The sequence below is a fragment of the Camelus ferus genome, chromosome 6 (assembly GCF_009834535.1).
Source record: "Camelus ferus isolate YT-003-E chromosome 6, BCGSAC_Cfer_1.0, whole genome shotgun sequence".
NCBI classification, from domain to species: Eukaryota; Metazoa; Chordata; class Mammalia; order Artiodactyla; family Camelidae; genus Camelus; species Camelus ferus.
The window spans coordinates 7,556,593-7,578,385 of NC_045701.1; the positions used below are offsets into that span (position 1 = coordinate 7,556,593).

At 43.0% G+C, this 21,793-nt stretch overlaps 1 protein-coding gene and 2 long non-coding RNA genes across 6 annotated transcripts in view; 1 reads left to right on the top strand and 2 right to left on the bottom strand.

Annotated features, from left to right (window-relative positions):
• RORA (RAR related orphan receptor A) overlaps positions 1–21,793 on the top strand; it is a 696,960-nt gene that overhangs the window by 548,775 nt on the left and 126,392 nt on the right. The gene's annotated exons all lie outside the window — the stretch shown is intronic.
• Positions 4,023–9,157, bottom strand: LOC116664078. Its single transcript, XR_004320411.1, has 2 exons — positions 7,396–9,157; positions 4,023–7,119 (listed from the first exon to the last, which is right to left on the bottom strand). It is a non-coding gene; the product is annotated as an uncharacterized LOC116664078 (long non-coding RNA).
• On the bottom strand, positions 9,171–15,337 carry LOC116664081. Its single transcript, XR_004320414.1, has 4 exons — positions 15,186–15,337; positions 11,634–11,711; positions 10,686–10,942; positions 9,171–10,502 (listed from the first exon to the last, which is right to left on the bottom strand). It is a non-coding gene; the product is annotated as an uncharacterized LOC116664081 (long non-coding RNA).

Genomic DNA, 21,793 nt, shown 5'->3' on the forward strand with positions numbered 1-21,793 from the left:
CCCTCCTGCCTTCTCACTCTTGCCTCACGATCAGTTGTTCTTTTGCTCAGTCTTTCAGCCAACACTTGGCAACAGGTCTGCGGGCTCTGGCCCTGATGGAAACGCGGACTGGGCTGAGGTCTCTAAGTGCTTAGGAGAGAGATGGGCTTCTGCAAAGCCAGGCAGAGTTGGAGTGTCACTTGTGCAAGGCTTCCCAAGCCCCGGTGTCTTCTCTCAGGGACTAACCCTGTGGGTGCACTCACAGACGATCGTGTATCATCCGCAAACCTTGTTTCTGAGCGTGGTTTGACGGCCCGGGGACTGAGATAAAAGTTTAAGGCATCACAACGCGCCTGAGCATAAAGGCATCATCGAGAAAGCCCTTGTAGTCAAGGAAACCGAGGCGAAGAGGTGGCAAGCTGCTCGTGTCAAGTTAGCAGCCAGGGCCACAGAATGGACTGGAGTAAAAGAAATACACGGTCCCTGTCCCAGTCAACACCAATACCAAGTGAGCCACTGTCGATGAGAATGGTAGTTTTTGCTAGACTCTTGTTCCAGGTTATAAACACTTCCTATCACAGGCTGCCGAGCCCAGAAAGAAACAGAGGAAGAAAATCCTTTGCGTGATGAAGCACTTTATATTTTCTGCCTCCTTCTCAGTCCGTAATTAGGCTTTGCAGCCACCCTGGGAAGCCGGTCATTACCACTGGGTGAGGAAACGGAGCCCCACTGGAGCCATGTGACTTGCCCAAGCATACGAGCCAGACAGGCCCGGCAGGGTGAGACTCCTCAGTTTCTGATGCCCACGCCCCGTGTGCAACCCAGCCTCGTCACCCTGGGTCTTGGCGCAGGGAACAAACAAACAATGATGACACTGCTTTTACTTCCGGGGAGCAATGGGTTTATTCAAAATAGGAGCAAGGGGCGAGACACATGGCGTCCAACAGCAGAATTACTGGGGGGGGGGGGGGAGGCGTGCCCCCACTTGGGGGCTTGGAGTTCTGTTCTCTCTAAAGCCGCATGGCCACTTGTAAGTTTCCCTTTATTACTCACCTCCCCAGGTCTCCTTCTGTGAAGGAGCCATATGTCTTGCTGGGCAGTGGGGATTCCAAAGTGGTGCCATGAGGTCTACTTTGTTGCATGCAAGTACAGGACCATGGGATACCATGTCATACACGATGTATTAGAGAAAGGTACATATGGAGAGATATGCAAGTTCAGAAGAAGAAAATCACCCTTCCTGGGGGTCAGGGAAGGCTCCCCAGATAAAGTGACACGCACATAGAATCTCAGAAGATGAGTAGGTGTTTGCTGGTTGCAAACAAGGGGAAAGAGCATTTGGGCAACTATGATAGAGGTTTGTTAAATTATAGAATCCACCCCCGTATTCAAATCATGTTCCCTATTACCTACGGGGTAAAACCCGAACAGTAAGCTCAGCTCTCAACTCCGACGTCAAATAAGCTCTCTCTGCCCTTTGAGATGCATCTCAGTGCAGTTTCCCCAGGCCACAGGGAAAGCCAAGACTTTATGGGTTTCTGAGAATTCCAAGGTTGGAGAGTACAAGGGGGAGGCACCAGGGCTGTGTGTTCATGGTCACCTCCAGTGCTGAATTTCTGTCTTCATGGATCCATTTCAGCTTATCTGATGTCTTTTAGGTACATGTATGTGTATGGATATGTGTGTGTGTATACTTGTGTATGCTGTGTGTATACTGACTTGAAAAAAATCTATTTCACTAAACATTTTACTGGGTGCGGAGAAGAGGATGGGTACCAAGCAGTGCATTTGTTTCCCAGAAACACAAATGACTTCCAACTGATCCTTAGAGACCTTGATATTGGAGCCTGCTAGCAGTTGAACCACCATAGATTTTCTTTCGGCTTTAGCCACTTTGCCATATGTCCTCTTGTCTTTCCCTTTGTCCTTTCCCCACTCCTATCTCTCATCTCTCTCTCTCTCACCCTGAAATTCCTAGTTATTTCTCTCCTCCTTCCCCTTCTCCTTTCTCCTCCTTCGCTCTAGAATCCTGCTCAGCTCAATGAATTGTCTCTTCGTTCTTACTGCCCACCTGGTCAAGGTCATGGTCTATCATGGGATTTTCCCAAGCAAAGACAGTTCCTTTCCAAAAGAGAAAGTCTGGTGTTACAGCAGTTATAATTTCCATTTGTCTGTGGCTCACCATATCTCCGCACAGAGCATGGTCCCTGGCAATAAGTGGGCCATTAATATCATTTGTTCTATGAACTGATTAACCAATTAAATAGTACTTTTTAAAGGTATGTCTTTTCCTAGCGTTGGACTCTACTGTAATTCTGTCCTAACTGCTGGATAAAAGGAAGCCTATTCATAAGACAGGCCCAATGGCTGCCCACCGCGTGGCAATGCCCACCAGTCATGGAAGCCTGGCTGGCGAAATAGCCCAAAGGCTACGTTCACTAAACCAAATGGCTACTTGGTCAGGCCTGCAACAAGGCCAAGCGTGGAAGGTTGCACATCAGTTGAAGAACAAGGGACTTGTCCCTTGGGAAAGAGGAAGAGAGGAGCATGGAAATAGGAAAAGCACAGCCATAACATTTGATTTTTTTTTTAAGGAGAGCTCAAGGAGCAATTGTGACATCTTGGGGATAAGGCTAAAATTTATCAAGTCTCTGCATTTTTGTCTGTTTCAGATATTTTGTAGTTGCAGAAAGATTCCCTAAGTGTAAAAGGAAAACAAAATCCCATATCAAAGATGCCAATTGAATATGCAGTCACCCCTGCTAAGGAAGAGACATTTCAAAATATGATGCTCTTCCAAGAAGAGGGGTATCTGGGACACGCAGCCCCCCAAAACAGGAAATGGCTCCCAATGAATGTTGTCAGCATGAGGCAAAAACCTCAAGTTTCATAAGAAGACTTTGTTGCTGGCGGTCTTTGTCTCTCACCACTGTTGTGTGATTAAATCGGTACAGGCCTGCGGTAGAGACTCCGTGCCTGCCCGCAGAAGCATTTGCTAGGTGTTCCCAGGTCTTAAAAACCCTGGGTGAAACGGTCCTCTCTTCTCTCCCTCGCCTTCCCTGTACAGGGAACGTTGCAAAGGGCTCGAAGGAATTTTCTCAGACTAGTCCCTTCCCCAAGTTATTTTCAAAGCAACGTGGAACTAGTTTTTCAAAACGAATCATTCAGGAAAAAAAAAAAATCCCAGTGCCCTCCCATGTTAGTCTAGTACCATCCCGGGAAGGTGAGAGGAATGTACAGACATTCCCACAGCCGCTTTGGTTCCTAATAAGTCTCCGAGAAGCCCCAGTCCCGAGGTTCTGTCCAAGTTGCCACACACTGTCCTGAACCTTCCTTCTCCGTTTATTTATTTATTTTTTCCCATTCTAGAACAGCCAGCGAATGATTTCACACCTTTTTGTTTAGCTGCTAAAAGCAACACAATCACTCCCCTCAGGGCTGCCTCTGTGGGTTCCAAAAATAAAATGGGCTCATTTTCATGCTAAGCGTGCACAGGCTCACAGGGATTCTAATGAAAGGCGAAGGAAGGAAAGAAAGAAAGAGAAAAGAGGGGTCAGGCTGGGGGATGTCGCTGAGGAGGGGGTCAGCTTCTGCCTGGAGTCACCAGCCGCCCCTGCCAGAAGGGATGGGTAAAATGTAACAGACAGTTCTTAGGCCACAAATGAAAAGGTGATCTCATTCAACCCTTCGACTCTCCAGCCTTGTCTTCTGTCCCTAAACTCGGGGTTATTTTTGGAACACAAACTATTATTCACCAAGAAGAGGAGTCGCCTGCTCCAGCCTTCCAGATAAGAGATTTCTTCGGTAGGAAATAGCCAGTAACTTGCTTCCAGGTCAGAACATAAAACCATGAATCTGTGAGATTCTAGGTGAACGTTTGAAATTCAAAATGGTCTGGGCCAGGGGGGTGGGTACAGCTCAGTGGTGGAGTGCGTGCTTAGCATGCATGAGGTCCTGGGTTCAAGCCCCAGTCCCTCCATTAAAATAAATAAGTGAATAAGTGAACCTAATTATCCACCTCAAAAAAACAAGAACAAAAAATAAACAAATAAAATGTATTTTTTAAAATTGTCTGGGCCTGAATTGTTAGCAATGGCAGGCATCGTATTCCACACAGGACATCTGAGAAGGAACAATCACACCATGGTACAAATGGTACAAATCACACCATGTTAGGCCCCGCTAGCCAACCTGGAATTTGTGAAAAGGCCTCCATGAGAACCTGCCAGAAGGGCAGAGGCTTCCCACCTGTCCTTACAGGTCCTTGCTGGCTCGTGGTCTGCCTGCCTGGAAGTTAAACAGCCAGTGATGACACCGGCCTGTTGTATTTCCAGGGAGGCCTTCGCTTGTGCATGAGGATGGGCTGACTGTCAGATTCCCCTCCGACGATGGAGCCAAAGTCGGCCTCCCGGCGGCTTCTGCTCTTCAGTTCTAGATCTGTCCCGGGGCACGTGCAGCTCAGACTCTTTACAGGAGAAACTTTTAAATATCCGACAACGACTCCCAGCCTCCCCCACCCCCTCCCCATCAGTTAGGCCTTCCCGATTTCTTCTCCCAGCGCGGTTTCCAGCACCTTCCTTAGGATACATCCAGTTTGCACAGTGTATCTCTTCCAGCACAGCCACGGAAGTGGAGTGAGTAACTCCCTGAGCTGAAGAGCGTGCGTCTGACGCAGGCTGTGCTCACCTGAGCCGTTTCTTTTAGCAGATGTGTTGTGTGCTGTGGAACCATATTCCTTTTCAAGATCTGTGAAGTAAGGATGTGTTCAGCCGGCTGTAAATAGGACTGCTCAGAAAAGCTAAATGCTGCGAAAGGAACACAATTTTTAAATGGTAGTTTAAAAGAATCTCTTTATATACAGATACTTGACATGCAGATTCTAAGTCCTTCTTAGTTTTTTCATGAAAGCAGATACCCAAAGTGCCTTGGGAATCCTAATAAGAATTACTTTATGTTGAATATTTGAAAATTTCCTAACTGCATGTCTTTAAAATTATTCTGGGGTTCAGGCTTTCCTGGTTAGGAAATGACAGAATCTTTCGAAACGGAAAGACACAGGAAGACTGTCAAATCTGGTCACAAACTTTCAGGCAAATATCATCCCATTTTTACATATTCATTCAGAATTCATTCACCAAATGCTGTCCAAGTGTTTGGGGCTAATATAGAGGTGAAACTGTAGCCCCCTTCTTTCATGAAGTTTACATCCCCATAGGGGAATCAGAGAGGCAAAATTTTAAATCATTGCATGTAAGGATAAGTGCTATGAAAAAGAAAAAACCTGAAGAGGGGCTGTGATAGAGACTCAGTCAGGGAAGACAAATTTTAGGAGGGAACGTTGGACCTAACTGTTGAGAAGGCTTCAACCACAACAGAATCTGGAAGCAACTTCTTCCAAGCTACGGAAACAGCAAATGCAAAGGCCCTGCAGTAGAAATAAACTTGATGTGTTCTGGGAAGTTAAATTAGGCCAGTACAGCTGGAAAATATTAATAGAAGAAGAAAGTGATAGTCAGTGAAGTCGAGGAGGAAAGAGGTGTGCAGGGGCCAGATCGCACGGAGCCATGAAAGCTATGACGAGGTTTGGATTTTATTCTCAGTAGGAAACCATTGCAGGGTTTCGGGGAGGAGGATGGCATGACTTAGTATGCTTTTCTCTCTGCCTGCTGTGCAGAGATGGATCGCACGGGATTTAGAAACAGAAGGAGAGGAAGTAGCCAGGAGGTTGTTGCAATGACGTAGGCAAGAGAGGCCACTGGCTTGTACTGACATGGTAGCAATGGGAATTGAGAGAAGGGGACAAACTCCGGATATGCTTTGGAGGTACAACCAATGGGATTTGGTAAGAGAGAGGCAAATGGGGTCCAGGGAAGCTTCAACGACTTGCCTCCAAGGGGAGGAGGCGACGGGCGCCAGCAGAAGTTGCATGCTTAGTAGTGCCATGTACTTTAATCCAAATGTCAATCCTAATAACACTGTGAGGGATACTGTTCTACCTAGATTTTGTGTACTAGGACCCTGAGGCTCAGAGAAGTTAAGTAATTAACCCCAAATCACACACAGGGTCAGATTAAGCTGGGGTGCAAACTCAGGACTGTCAACACCATATCTCGTGGTCTCATCCCCCCGTTACCACATTGTTTCCAAGGCAGTGGGACAGGAGGAACTTGAACACAGACTCTGGGGGGGGGGGGGGAGCGCTCCTTCTGCATCTCTTTTCTTCCAAGTTATTGAGGCTTAATGAGATTTTAAGCCAGTACCCTCATTTGCTATGTATCCCCTAGTGTGTCATTATCTATTTAACCAAAACTAAGGCTCCTTTCTCCTGTTTCCATGCTGCCTCCTTCCCTGGCTCCCCACAACCCCCAGGTCAAGGTCCGCATCTCTCTGTGCAGTTTAACTACCAGAGACATGAGCTCCGGGACCCGCGTCTCCTCCTGAGGAGCCGTAGCTGGAAATTGCTTGTGCAACGCGATGACGACTTATCTATATTTAGCAGAAACCGTGGTGGCAAGGATCTGTCCAGCTCAATTTTTTTTACAGTTTCAATGCTCAGAATCTCACAGTCTCCTGAAAGGCACATTGGCCCTGACAGTATCTGAGTGGAAAGAAATTCCTCCATCTCACCGGGTTATCTACTGGAAGCCTTGTTCCAAGAAATTGTGTGGACATCCGTGGTAGAGCCAAGACTTTCCATGCTCAACATGCCCCCTACCCCTCACTTTGATGGCTTTTAAGTGTTTTTTTAAGACAGGAAAACAAGCATGGAAAGTTCAAGGGGGAAATGGACTGTTGCCTAATTGTTAATGTGTTTAAGTGATACGTACTGCGCTTGGTTTTTATTTCCTTTCAATGTGGCATGGAAAAGAAATACAGACTGTGGTTTATGGTTTAAAAACAAAGATAAACTTGCTTTGGGATGGGAGGGTGTGTGTGTTAAAAAATTACAGCAGGTTTTCTCAAGTGCTTCCAACAACGACATTATTGCCACGGAGGGCTGACTGTCGCTTACCCTTCAAGTGACTCTTTAAGAGGCTGAGGCACAGTTTAACATTTCTGGAGCCAGACTAAACCAGATATTGTCTATTGTCCATGACTCTGACCCCCAATCACTGTAGATCAACCAGAGAGAATTGTCTACTAATGAAAAATAGAACAATTAAGAAGAGCTAAGAAAAGAAGAAAGTAAAGACCATTAAAGAAAAACAGAAATTTTTCAGATAGTAAAATACCACAATTGTATCACCAAAAGGGAATTTACAAGGGAAAAAAATTGTATCCAGTGAGTACTGACTTATAGTCCTTTACTTTTTAACATGCAAGATGTAGCAATCCTTGGTTGTCAAGGAAAAAAAAATTGCAAAAGAATTCCTATTAGCTTTAGGAATAGAAATTTTAAGAGGTAGTTGTTCATACCTTCTTTCAGTCCCCAACCTCATTTTGGGTTAAATCTTATTCAGAAGAAACGCACTTGGTTTAGAAATGTCCTTTCTCGTTTCTACAAAAAATCTCTTCTAATGAGATGAGTTTTGGTATCACTGTGTCTATTGAGGAAAAGAGGTGAAAAAACAGAAAATCCACTCTTGGTACCATTGTACTTCTTGGGACTAAAGCTTCCAGTACTGTATTTTCAGAAGTTAATTAACAGACCATTATTAAGAAAAAAAAAAAAAAAACTTCTTTGCAATTTGGGGAGGGGGTATGAAAATACAGTTAAATGTCCAAAAATAATAAAGTCACCGATAACCCCATCATCCTAAGATACTATTAACAAGCCTTAAGCACAAAACAAACTTTTTCAGCACATACCTTATAGAACCCTAGCAGAACCATCGTAATGCAGGCTCTCATTTTCCATTTTGTGACAGTTTCTGGCAATTTTTTACAGACACACGGGTTGAAACCTTTACTGGTGCCCTAGAAGCCTCAGATGAGATGCCCTTTCAGCATTAAATGTCTTAGTCTCCTCACTGGAAATTTTCTTCTCTTGAGATGAATAAAAAGATACGTAATTCTCTTCTTTATATTACTGTTCCTGTGACTATCAAGAAATTATGAAAGTCCTTTCTGATTTTCTGTGTCATAACATGAACCCCACCCTTCACAGACACAAGCAGAGCTAACACTGTACCTTTTTCTCCTAAGACCCAAAACGGTAAAGCCAGAGATCTCTTTCTCCAATAATCTTTAACGGTCTTCTTTGTACGTCATCTTGGCCACCTTTTATGTAGAAAGAATTCAATACAAGAGATAAAAGAACTTCTAAAAACAAAAATTAAGGGTGGAAAAACCACTGGTAAAACGAGCAGGCAAGGAAGTCAGTTGAAAACCCCGAAACATAATCTTGCATTTTTTAAGAATAGTCTTGAGTATATGTTTATGGAATACATATAAAAACTATGGGGAAAATAGTCATGCCAGGATAATTGTTAGCTTATCAGGAAAAAATACATTTTTTCTCACACCATATAATAAATTACGGGTCCAGATAGGCTCAAGAAATCATATTTTTGAAAAACTGATTAAATAAATAAAAGAATGTGTTTCTGCATATTTATCCAGTACTAGGTAGGGAAAGATTTCCTATACTTTAAAGGAATGGAAGAAATCAGAGTAAAAGGCCAATAAATTGAAAGATAGAGAAATATGAAATTTCCATACCTCAAAAATAATCATAACAAAATCAGAGGACAAAAAGCAAACTGATAAGTTTTTTTTTTTTCAAAAATTGAAGCACAAAGAAAGCTAATAACCTTGGTTTATAAAGTGTTACTATAAATCAGTGAAAAAACAGACAAGTCCTGAACTGATAACTTGTAGAAGAGAAAATACAAAAAGCTTATTATATACTAAACAACTTTCAGCCTCACCACTGAATGCAAAATTAAATAACAGGGACCTGACAAAATAGCAAAGGTTAAATGACAACCAATGCAGTCAGAGCTTCGGGAAGACACTCATATATTGTGCTAATGTTAGTGGATGCAACTTCCGGGTAATATGTGCTCTAAAGACCTGAAAAATGATGATATTCTTTTGATCCCATATTTCTACCTCTAGTAGATTATCCTCAGGAAATAATTTGAAATGCTAAGATTTATGCACACACACAAAACGTTTATTTAAGTACACCCTAGATGTCTAAATATTAGGAAAATTATAATAAATTATGGTACAGTCATATGCTGGGAAATTATACTGCCATTAAAATGATATTTAAAGAGTGAATAATAGCTTGAGAAAATATTTTTGATTGGTTGAACAGAACCGAGGTATGCGAAATTCTGTGTGGAGAATGATCTCGGTTACGTGCAGAAAAAAAAAGTGTAGGAAAAAATTACTGGAACTATACCTAGATGAGCTTGCGTTCGACTAATGAGATAAGATTTAGTCATGTTTTTGCATGCTTCTCTTAGCTTCTGTATAACTTCCAAATTTCTACTTATAACTTCTCCCGTGTATATGTCTTACTTTAAGAAACTTTTAAAAAGAAGGAAAAATTGAACTTGAATGTGGTTCAGAGTATGCCACCCCAAAACATGCCACTGTGGCATAAGGCCTATTTTGAGCTGAAAACAATTGGGGAAGAAGCAGACACAGGATGAACTCTTTATGGCCTCCTGGTCGCTGCCAGGAAGGGCAGGCCAATTCTTAACCACCAGAGACGACTCCAGACTCTTAATCAGCCCTGAAACTGTACCCGAGGAAACTCCATAATAAACTTTGGTAAAACATCCTTATCTTCCACTACTTTCCCCCATATACTTACCTTTCCACGGCTTACCACCCTTGGAAGCCTAAAACCCTTTTCCTTTGCATTGTCGCTTCTCTGCAAATTTACTGTTCTTTGCTAAGATGCCCATAGAAGCCCAAGTTGTAACCGTTCCTTGGAGTCACTCATCACTGAGTATTCAATGCATTGAGTTCCTAAATTTGTTTTTCTCCCTATAATCTGTCTTTTATCAGTCTAATTTGCAGGACCCCCGCAGTGAACCCAAAACGGGCAGAGGGAAAAGAAATGTTTTCCTCCCCCTGCAAACTAACACACACAAAACAAACAAACAAAAAACTTGGGTGGGAAGCATCCTCCTCCTTTTGTAACCTTAGATTGCGTTCCACCTAGTACGAGGGGAAACCATATACTTCCAAGGCCACAGAGGTACCTGTGTGCGGCAGTTTCCTCCAAAGGGCAGGTGGCTGGGTGATTTTGCTTCTTTCCCTTCTTCTCCTTCCTCATGGTTTCATTTCCTCCTCCTCTCTTTCTCCCACCCTCTATGCAAGTAAAAGTCAGGGAATCTGAGCACCACATCCCGACCCCTTTCCAAGAGTGGCTACATGAGGCTGTCCTTCCCAGCCTAGGGAGACAGACCTGAAAAGGAGGGAGACACAGATTTCCGGTAGGTGAAGAGGAGTGGTCTCTCTGAGGACCTGGGCGAGCTTCTCAGCCCTCCTCCTTGTAGACCACTTCTGAATATGCACAGAACAGGCTTCCTCCAGGAGTTCACTTGAGAAACAGGTTTACCCTTAAAGAAAAATATTTCGGCGTTTTAAAATGGTGACTCTTAAAGTGCTAAACCCCACGATCACTATGACTGCTACCAGCCTTACAACAAGAGAGAGCCAGGTCTGAAAATAAAGAAACTGAAAATGCGGCCAGTCAGACCCATAGTTGACTTGGGCAGAGGTTGGGCCACGAACAGACTTACGGTTTTTCTCCAGCCAAGTCCAAAGTGAAGTGTTGTTTTTTTGTTCGTTTGTTTGTTTTTAGTTGAAATTAAAAACTCGTTTACTCTAACAATTTTATGCATGTTTCTGTTTCTAAGGAAGTGGCGGGCCTGAGTCTCTGATTCATTTCTGTAATGCCACGCAGCATCCTTGAATGCAAGTGTCACTATCCAGGCCTCGGACCCTTTTGGAAAGCCTTTTAGCGTGTTCTTCTTCCTTTAAATCTCATCATTGCATTCTGAGGGCAAAAAGCATATTTTAAATCAATAGGTGCAAATGTAATTCAAATCTGAGTACACAGATTCTGGATGTCTGGCCAGAAACACATTGTCAGTGATGACAACTTTTTACAGTTTGATTATATTATTAATTGTGGCTATGTTTTCATTATACCTAGAACCCAGGAAATCAGGAAAACCTAGCTTTTTCATCTAATTTTCTTTGGATTCAAAGCTCTCTTTTCTTCCCTCTCTCCAACAACAACAGAAAAATCGAATTTATTCTAGTCAGGCTGAAATACATAATTCAGCAATATGCCACCATCACCTTAAGGTTTAATGTTCTCTCCACTGAAAATAAGTAAAAATAGCACATTATCCTCAGACTTGGTGGTTAGGAAGAGAAATATATGGGAAGGGTATCACCTAACAGCTACCCTTAAATTGCAATTTGAGGGCCACAGTCATTTGCATTCCTCCACCTGCCCTGAGGCAGCGGCCCGAATGCAGAGTCATGGTGGCGGCAGCCTGGCCCCCGGGTGACAGGAACCATTAAAGAGGAGCGGAGGGCCAGGCCCCGCTCCGTGGTTTTCATGAGCTTACTTGTTGTGTAGGAGGCAAACAGTGTCTGAGGAGCTCTGGACTTGCTTACCAAAATGTTCACCACTTAGAAGCAGTGAGAAATTAGTGAGTGTGATGTTTATCAAGTACCTGGAACGAGAGTTGACTTTCTGTGAAACATCATTCTGGAATCAAAGGCAAAACTCTCTCTCTTCTATTCGGTGGAGCCTGAAAGAAAATAATCATGTTAGAATTAGTAAGGCAAACAGCAGAGAGGAATGAAAACAAGCTGATATTGAAAAGGGCTGGGGGGGAAATACCTGAGCCTTGGGAATTACAGAAGAGCTGAGATTCAGAGAAGTTAAAAAAAAAAGGAAGTTGGTTGCACTGCTTCCCTCAGAGAGACAACTGTCTCGAGGACAGAGGGGTACTGAATGTCTCAGGTCGGTCAGGGAGAGGACTGTGGTTCACAGGGTGTGATGAGAAGGTGATGCTAAGTGGACCTCCTTAAAAGTCAGGTTGAAGTGAGTTTTACCGGGAGTATATGTGTTTTGTATCTTTGGTTTTTACTTGTCTTGAAAGTAATAAACAACTACAGTTATTTTAAAGTGTCATCATTACAGAAAAACATAGTGTAAAAATGGTCCCCCCACCCATTGCCCTAAAACACAGATTATCACATGTTAAAAACTGGGGATGAAAAATGGGGGATAGAAATATTTTTTTCATATGATTTGTAGTATACATCCTTTAAAGTAAAGTTGTGGGTAATTATAACAACATGAGAAATATTTATATGATAATATTCATTGTAACCAGTGAATAAAAAATTAGGTATGTAATAGGGGCAAAAGACACCAAGTAACCCTATGATTAGAAAAAGACAAATAAAATTATAATAAAATTATATCAAATTATTTTTAAAGTTGGGGATATTCTTCATGGTTTTTAAGCATATGTTAACAAATATTTTAGAGTATGTGTGTGTGTGTATATGTGTTCAATGACCACTTCTTTGCCTCAAAGAGCCCCTCAAAAGGGTACTCAGGGTTTTTTTGTTGTTGTTTATTGAAGTATAGTTGATTTCCAATGCTGTGTTAATTTCTGGCGTACAGCATGGTGATTCAGTTGTACATATATATTCCTTTTCATGTCCTTTGTCATTATCGGCTATTACAAGCTATTGACTATAGTTCCCTGTGCTAAATGGTAGGACCTTGTTGTTTATCTCTTTTATATATGGTAGTGTGTATCTGCTAATCCCGGACTCTGAAATTATCCCTCCCCACCCTTCCCCCTTTGGTAACCATAAGTTTGTTTTCTGTGTCTGCGAGTCTCTTTCTGTTTTGTAAATAAATTCATTTGAAGGATATTCAGTTCTTAGTTCATAGCCATGGGGAAAAGGAAAGAATATCTGAAGACCATTGGTAAATACCACTTTGAATCTCTCCGTGGCATGTGAAATTTAATTTGAGTCCTATTCAAGGAAAAGTTCCTGTGGTGAAAAGTCTATGTGTTTCTCAGGCAGGAGAAGGACCCAAGAAACTACACACCAGACTTGGGTTGGGCAATTGATTTTAATCATTTATTTTAATCGTGGTTTCTATTAATTACTCAGCAATTTCGGGCATTTCTCCCCATTCACACCATCATTTTCCCTTGTGAAAATGGGAAGGGTGATAGAAACACTGAACCTGGGGACATGGTCTCCCAGCCCTGCCACCGACTACACCTGCCTTTTGGCAAACTCTCCTCAGCCAGGGTCACACATTCTGCCGGCTCACAGGAGCCAGGAGGCTTCATTACCTGTGGTTTCAAAGACCTCTGAACTCTCTTAGCAAGGGAGCTGTTTAAGTTCAGTGTCACATTATCCAGTTCCTGAAGCATTCATTTTAGAGAGAGAGAGAGGAAAAGTACAGAGATTGTGCTATCTCCAAAGGAAAATTTATTTTTTAATTTTTAATTGAAGTGTAGTTGATTTGCAATGTTAATTTCAGGTGTACAGCAAAGCAATTCAGTTATACATATATATATACATTTCTGTTCAGATTCTTTTCCATTATCTGTTATGACAAGAAATTGAATATAGTTCCCTGTGCTATACAGTAGGGCTATATTGTTTAATCTGTTTTATATATAGTAATGTTTATCTGTTAATCCTGAACTCCTAATTTATCCCTCCCCAGCCCTTTCCCTTTTGGTAATCATAGTTTGTTTTCTATGTCCGTGATTCTGTTTTTGGTTTGCAAATAAAATTTGTATCATTAAAAAAGTTTTTTTAGGTTCCACATGTAAGGGATATCATATTATATTTGTCTTTCTCCGTCTGACTTACGTCATTTAATATGATAATAGAAAAGGTTTTGTGGGGTTTTCTTTGTGGGGGAGGTAATTAGGTTTTTATTTATTTAGTTATTTCAATGGAGGTACTGGGGATTGAACCCAGGACCTTGTGCATGCTAAGCATGGGCTCTTACCACTGAGCTATACCCTCCCCCAGAAAAAGGTTTTCTGGACTTTTTGAGTTGAGGAAATGCTTCCTGGTTTGAGAAAAGTCATATTACACTTCCACACAAATAGGCTGCTTCTCAAAAAGAAAATCCTTAAATTAGATATTAATTTAAGGCCATCGAAATTTAACCCAGCTGTGTTCACCTTCTCCTTCCTTTACTGGAAGGTGCTCTGTGATTACTTGCTAGCAGCACAAACTCGTACGACATGCCGTGCCACTACGGGTGCTTTTGACGGGTGCTTTTGACAGGTGCTCCTAAGATATACCCTGGCCTGGCCCCACATGGTGACCAAGCTTCCGCACAACTGAGGGTAGGGCGTTGCAAGGCTGCCAACTTTGTTTAAGAAGTGTTACTCTTTATTCTGAGAGTGTGTCCTTCCTACTTTGGGGACATTGAAATGTTCTTTCCTTTTATGAATTGCTGATAATTGAAGATGGCAGTTGTGGTATTTTTAACATTCTTATTTGATCTAATTTAAACTTGGCAACCATATATTGATCTTCTCACCATTTCCTTTTCTTTTCACATTTTACTGGTCTGCAAAATCCAAACTCTGGAAGGCAACAGTCTTTGGCTAATTCTGTCTATACGGTAATAGGGAGAAGGCAGATAATCACCATTTTGAACTCAAAGTATCAAATTCCTCCCCTTCTGACTGACACATGTGCCTCAGCTGATGATAAGTAGGACACCCAATGGGCTTGAATTGTATTTCTCTCTCCACCCTCTAATAGGGTTCCTAAAATTAAGCCACCGAAAGGACAAAAAAGAAGGAAGCAGAAGAAAAAATTATCGTCTGGTTAATGGACCCAGTGTCAATTAACAATGAATATAAGTATGTCCCACACAAAGTTCAGAACATACTTAGACTAAAAATGTGTTCATTGTTTATTTTAAATTCAAATCGAACTGAATATCCTATATTTTAGCTGGCGGCCAACACTATCTGACCCTTTAAAAAATACATAGGTGGCAAAACATGAATGAAAGTAGCCCCTACATGTAAATTACTATTCGTGAAATACACGTAAGTGGCTATTAATGACACTCGTTGGCTTGCCTTTATGTTGTCTAGTTTTCTCGTCTACATGTGAAGTATTTAGATGATCCGGTTCTTGTAAAAGCATAACAACTTTCAGTTAAATCCAGGGAAGAGTAAAACGAGTTAACTTGCCCCCAGTTGGCGTACCTTGTGAATGAGCTGATAACCAGTGTTTACAAGCAGGTCCTGTCAAGTCACCGCAGCTGCCCGCCTCCCTCCCAGCTGGCTGTTCAGGTGCCGCGGTGATTCCCTTCGACCCACGCTGATGTCTCAGGATCTGAAAGTTTGTGTGTGGGAAGTGAGGCAGACAGCCAGGATCCCAAGAGCTGCTCTTCGAACACAGTGTACTCACCATGCAGCCAACACACTTGTCCTTTGTTTCTTGTTTTTCCCTCTGACATTCAAACAAACCCAAAGTGTGAAACTTTTTTTCACCGGACTACCTGGCCAAGGTGGCGATCCCCCCTTAGCTTGAAACAAAAGTCATAATAAAACTGTCAAGTAGGGCTAGTAACCTCTCTGGGAATATTTGTAGGGAAATTACTTTCCGTCTGCAAAGTTGCCACCTATTTTCTGTTAAGGAAATGAACTGATATGGGCTGGAGATCAGCAGGGAAGCAGGAGCCAGGTCAGATGCCTGGTGTGCATTTCATTAAAATGAGTGTGTGTGTGGGCGGTGTTTTGTTTTGTTTTTCCCTTGGCCACCTCAGGTTGTTGCAGAAGTAATGTGAGGAGGAAAAAAAAATACATAGTGAGCCGTGCTTGAGATATTTGAATATGTTGAAATGAATGGAGAGTGGAAACCAGAATGTAGATTCACAGCCAATTTTGTGGTCAGTCCCCAGATGGGCTGCTGAGGACTGTGAAAGGAAAGGTGGGTTAGAAGCTCCTAGCATGGGGGGGAGGGTATAGCTCAGTGGTAGAGCGCATGCCTAGCATGCATGAGGTCCTGGGTTCAATTCCCAGTGCCTCTGTTTAAAAAATAAATAAACAAGTAAATCTAATTACCTACCCCCATTAAAAATTTATTTTTAATTAAAAAAAAAAAAAAAAGGTCCAGTCTGGCTCTAAAGCCATCTTCCAGGGTGACTGGACAAATCACACTGGCCCCTGGACAAATGAGGGGACTGCACAGGCGAATACCCATTTTCCCCAGGTCTGAGGAGGTACAGAGGAGAGAAGGAATTCCTGAGTTACAAGTCAGTGAACAGGACTCACCTGCTTACCTCCTGGGGGTTCAAAAGATTTAAAATAGCAGAGACACGTTCCTTGATCTCATGTTCTGACCTTCAGATGTAGAAGTGTGGCCATTCTTCATGTTTTCCTCTGCCCACCCCTGCCTTGTCAGAGAAAGATTGGTTGGACTGTGTTTTTGGTCCTCCTGGGAACCCAACGAGCTGTATCACCGACAGTTACCTCTAGACGTCCAAACACACAGGGCATTGTTAACTTTCTTTCACAGAGCTGTTACTTGGGGTGGATGAAAAGTAGGTAGAGTTCAACCATTGTAATTTTTTATATAGGTGTGCACAGACGACGCGTACCCCTTCTTTAGTTTCTAATTCACACTCCGGACTCTCAGGCTTTCTTTGCCATGTGCTTTCCAGGCCTTTTCCCACTGGGCTTGTTCCAGTCAGAGTCTGTATGAAACACTGCCCTTTGGTCAGCATTTTTAAATTGAATTCAGATGGGAAATACATATACTTTTCAAGGTAATCAGAATATACGCTGATTCTGTCCTTTGTAATCATATAGCAAACATGGTAGAAATTATCAAAGATTTCAATGGGGTCCTTTCCATTCTGAGCCCAGAATCTTATTGATTTCTTCATGCTTCCAAAGATGGCTGTCCTTTCCTACTACTAAACCCTACAGCAAACATGACAAGTCTTCATCTTCCATTTCACCTTTCTCACTCAGAAGCGTTGACTAAGCGGGAGGGTATATGGCTCAGTGATAGAGTGTATGCTTGGCATGCACGAGGTCCTGGGTTCAATCCCCAGCACCTCCATTGAAAATAGATAAATAAATGTGAATAAATAAAGATACCTAATTATTTCCACCCCTAATTTTAAATTTATATATATATATATATATATATATATATATATATATATATATATATATGTTTTTTATTGTGAAGTATAGTCAGTTTACAATGTTGTGTCAATTTCTGGTGTACATGAATGCTTCAGTCACACATGAACATACATGTATTTGTTTTCATATTCCTTTTCACCATAAGTTACTATAAGATATTGAATATAGTTGCCTGCGCTATATAGTATAAACTTGTTGTGTATCTATTATATATATATATTTTAGTTAGTATCTGCAAATGTTCGAGCTCCCAGTTTATCCCTTCCCACATCCTTCCCCGCCCCCAGCAACCATAAGTTTGTTTTCTATGTCTGTGAGTCTTTCTGTTTCATTAAATAAGTTCGTTTTTTTTTAGATTCCACGTATGAGTGATATCATATGGTATTTTTCTTTCTTTCTGGCTTACTTCTCTTAGAATGATGATCTCTAGGTCCACCCATGTTGCTGCAAATGGCATTATTTTATTCTTTTTATGGCTGAGTAGTATTCCCTTGTATGAATATACCACAACTTATTTATCCATTTATTGATGGACATTTAGGTTGTTTCCGTGTCTTGGCTACTGTAAATATTGCTGCACAAACTTTTGGTAGATTAATTTTTGACAAAGTCTCCAAAAAAAGTTTTTTTTAATTTTTTTAAATTAAAAAAAAAATTTCAAAAGAAGAAGCATGGACTTGAGTGCCCTTTTTCTCCTTGGGATTGTGCCAATACCAGAGAAGTTAAACCAGGTGCCTCCGCTGCCTTCCAGGAGCTTTTGGGATAGTCTCATTCATGGGGTACATCTTCAGCTTAGACAGACAGACATTCCTATAGCCCCCAGCCTTCCCTTGACCTCACTTCTTCCTTATCCCCCATTTTTTGACTGTGAACCTATGTTGGCCTTCCCATGATGGAAAAATACTAGATGGCCTCTATCTCTGTGCAGCCCACACCTAGCACACTGCTGGCATTTGCCCAAATTATGCCACCCTGTTCAAGATCACCTGACACCACTGTGATCAGTCTCATGACCTGGCACATCGCACTGCCCACCCAGGTCATTGCTCCATTCCAGTGACTCTTCCAGCCATTGCTCATGGAACTTCTCACCATCTCACGTCTCACCAGGCTCATGCAACAGCAACCCTTCTATTCATGCAGCAAGATAACTTGAGTACAGTATGTGTGGGTAGAGCCCTCTGCCAGAGTGAATAAAAAATACCCTCCTTGTCCTCAGGGAGGTGAGACTCTAAGGAGAGAGACAAACAATAAAGAAATAAACAATCATAAACATTGACAGCAGTGATGAAGGAAACAAACAAGACCACTGAGAGAGAGTGGTGGTGGAGGCTGTCTTAAACCATGGGGTCTGCAGAGGTCACATTTGGGCATGAAACTAAAGAATGAGAAGGAGAGAGGGACTGGAAATGCTTTCTAGACCTCGGGCTCAGCAGCTAAGCAGACCCTAAGGCGGGAAGGAGCTGGGTGCTTTGAGAACTGGAAAGGGCCTCTCTCAGTCCTCCCTCCTTTTCCGGTCTCTTCTTTCACATACACGTTGCTGGCTTCACCCACTCGTGCTGATTAATCCGTCTCCTGAGCTGCCACGGGTCAGTCTCCTGGCTCTCCTTCTCTGACGCTTGGTCGCCTGCTGTCTTTTGCTGTTTAACTGTGTGGAAGATCTTTACAGGACTTGAGTTCCACATGTCTCCTCTCTAAGAGCATTGAGAGGGTTCTATTTATTTTGAAGGTGCTAGAGAAACACTTGAATTCTATTCAGTTCAGTAACCATTTATCGAATGCCTGGTCTGTGCTAGGCGGTACATGCTATAGGTGCTTCTGTCCATGCTGGTGTTGAAAAATCAACAACCCCCAACGTAACCACGAGGGAAATGTGAGGCGACCCCAAACCAGGCGACGTTCTGCAACAGACGTGACCGTCTGCCTCAAAACTGTCAAGGTCGTCAAAAAGCAAAGAGCCTTGAAGAAACTGTCACAGACCAGAGGAGGCTAAGGAGATGCTACCACCCCACAAAATGCAGTACCTAGATGGCATCCTGGAATAGGAAGGGACATTAGAGGAAAACTAGTGAAATCTGAATAAACTGTGAAAAGTAGTTACTAATAACACAGTCATGCTGATCCCTTAGTTGTAACAAAGTTACCGTAGTAAAGCCAGGCAAGGGGCACAGAACAACGCTCTGGATGCTCTTTGTGTCTTTTCTATAAATCTGAAACCGTTCTCAAACAGCTTATTTAAATGAAAAATAAAGAAATCATCCAGACATGGTCCCTGCCTTCTATGAGTTTACACTCCAGTACACACATCTAAATACCTGCAGTGCACCAGTAAAATTATGTCCCAAGTAGGAAAGGAGACCACACGAGGCCATGAGAGTCATTAAGAATTTAGGGGAGGATGCAGTGAGGAGGGAAATTCCGGGAGCTGGGTTTTGAAGGATTATTAGGAGTTTGAGGAATGTGGAAGACAAGCCTGGAAAAGGTTCATTTAGGTCAACCATTCGACAAGGCCTGGAGTCCCTCTGACAGAAGAGAAATAAGGAAGAAAAGAGGAGAACCACTTGGGTATTTGCTGAGCAATTGTGGTAGAAGAGTTGGTGACCCCACCATTTGTGGCCGGGGCTCTGAGCGGTGTCCCCCAGGACTCCCTCCCATCCGTCTCCGCCCAGCTGCGGAGGCTGTCTGCTCGGTCACCTTGGACACTGGACTACACTGGGCCGAGTTTCTGGAAGTGGTGGCTGGAAAACCAGGAGAAGGCGTGAATGCAGGAACCCCAGGAGTGGTGAAATCGGGACTGAGGCAAGAGCTCAGCGGTCAGTCATGGTCATTGTCTCCAGACTGGACGGGCCAGAAGGTCTGGCACACCCACCCCTGCAGGTAAGGGAGGCAGAGGGCAAGTGCACTGGGGGCAAGCGCCTTGTGCTCCGTTAGTGCTGCATCCGCAGCGTCCGATGCCTGGTCTGAGGGCAGTTTTCAAAAAGAAAAACTTTGAGGAGCGAAGGAAAAGAGGTACCCAAGAGGCCTGGTAGCCCTCAGTCGCAGAGAAATGGAACTAGAATGGGACCCCGATCTGGGACAGCCAGCCTACAGGTCAGGAAGTGGCCGGCCTCCAGTGGAAGGAGGACCTCCCAGTCTCTCCCTCTTTCAGGGATGTGAACAGGAGGTCTGGAGAGGAGGCAGCAGTTAGGAGGCAGCTGATGGGCAGAGGAGAACTTGAAGTGGAGGAGGGGCTCAAAGGACGGTGCTTGAAGGAAGTAAAATCAATGAGTGAGCCCAGTGGGTAGTGAGTAAGCCATCCGGTATCAGAACGGAGAAGCAAGCGTCCCGGGAGAAGCAGCAGCCCCGAGAGGTACCGCGCTGCCCGGTAGCAAGAGGTGGGAGAGCAGCAGATTTTCCAGGTGCCACTTCCAAGGGCCCCATCGCTCTGTGGCACCGAGGACCTCCACGAGCCCAAAAGTCCTGTAAAATGGGGGTCATAACAGAGACAGCGTTCTGGGTTTGAGTGGGGTGGAAGCAACGTTCTCTGCACAAAGCACTTAGCACAGTGCTTGGGCACCTGATTGAGAGTTGTTGTTTTTGAGGTTATTGTTTTCTTAGCCTTCCTAGATTCCCCAGAGAAATATTCTTATTACTCCACATATACCCTTGTGATAAGCTTCCCCTAGCTTGGTGAGTCTTTGTTCCTTGCAACCAAAAAACTAATAATACGAATTCCAAAATTATCACTGGTCGGAGTTGCAACTGAAAACAAAACTAATTCCAAAATGATCGCTGGTCAAAGCTGCAGCAAATATGTTTGGCATAGCCCAGTGGGGGCCCTCATCCCTGGGGATAATTCCCACCATCAGTCCTACAGGGAAGGTCCCTCCCGATTCAGATCTGTCTGATGGATCTGGTACAGATCGGGGAGTTCCTGGTTTGGGGGCCATTAGCTCAAACAAGCGCCAGCCTGATCCACCCTGAACTGAGCTGTGGGCAACCAGGAAGGTCAGAGGCTGGGGAGCCAGGTGTGGAGAGTGGGGGCTCTGAAGACGCACCTCATTCAGCCTCACCCCCAGAAAATGCTAAAAGGGTCATCTTTTTACTTTGTCATTTAATCAGTGGTTTCACAGACATTAACATTATTTAATTTTTTTTGGAAGGGCCACATGGGTACATGATACATTATTCCAAAGGATATAAAGTAGAGGTAAGCCCTATCCTTTAGCCAGTTACCAGTTTCTCATGCAGCCCGTCTGTGAATACTCAGTTAACCCTATGTGAGTCTGATGAATCCAAACATATATATTCAAATATATTTATACACACACACTGTTCTGCATATTAGAATACTATGGGATGGAATTCTACTCACACACAATGGAATACTACTCAGCCATTAGAAGGAATAAAATAAGGCCATTTGCAGCAACACGGATGGAACTGGAGATCATCATTCTAAAGAAGTAAGCCAGAAAGAGAAAGAAAAACACCATAGGATATCACTTACGTGGGAATCTTAAAAAAAAAAAAGACACAAATGAACTTATTTATAAAACAGAAACAGACTCATAGACATGGAAAACAAACTTATGGTTACCAGAGGAGGAAGGGGATGGGAAGAGATAAATTGGGAGTTCGAGATTTGCAGATACTGACTACTATATATAAAATAG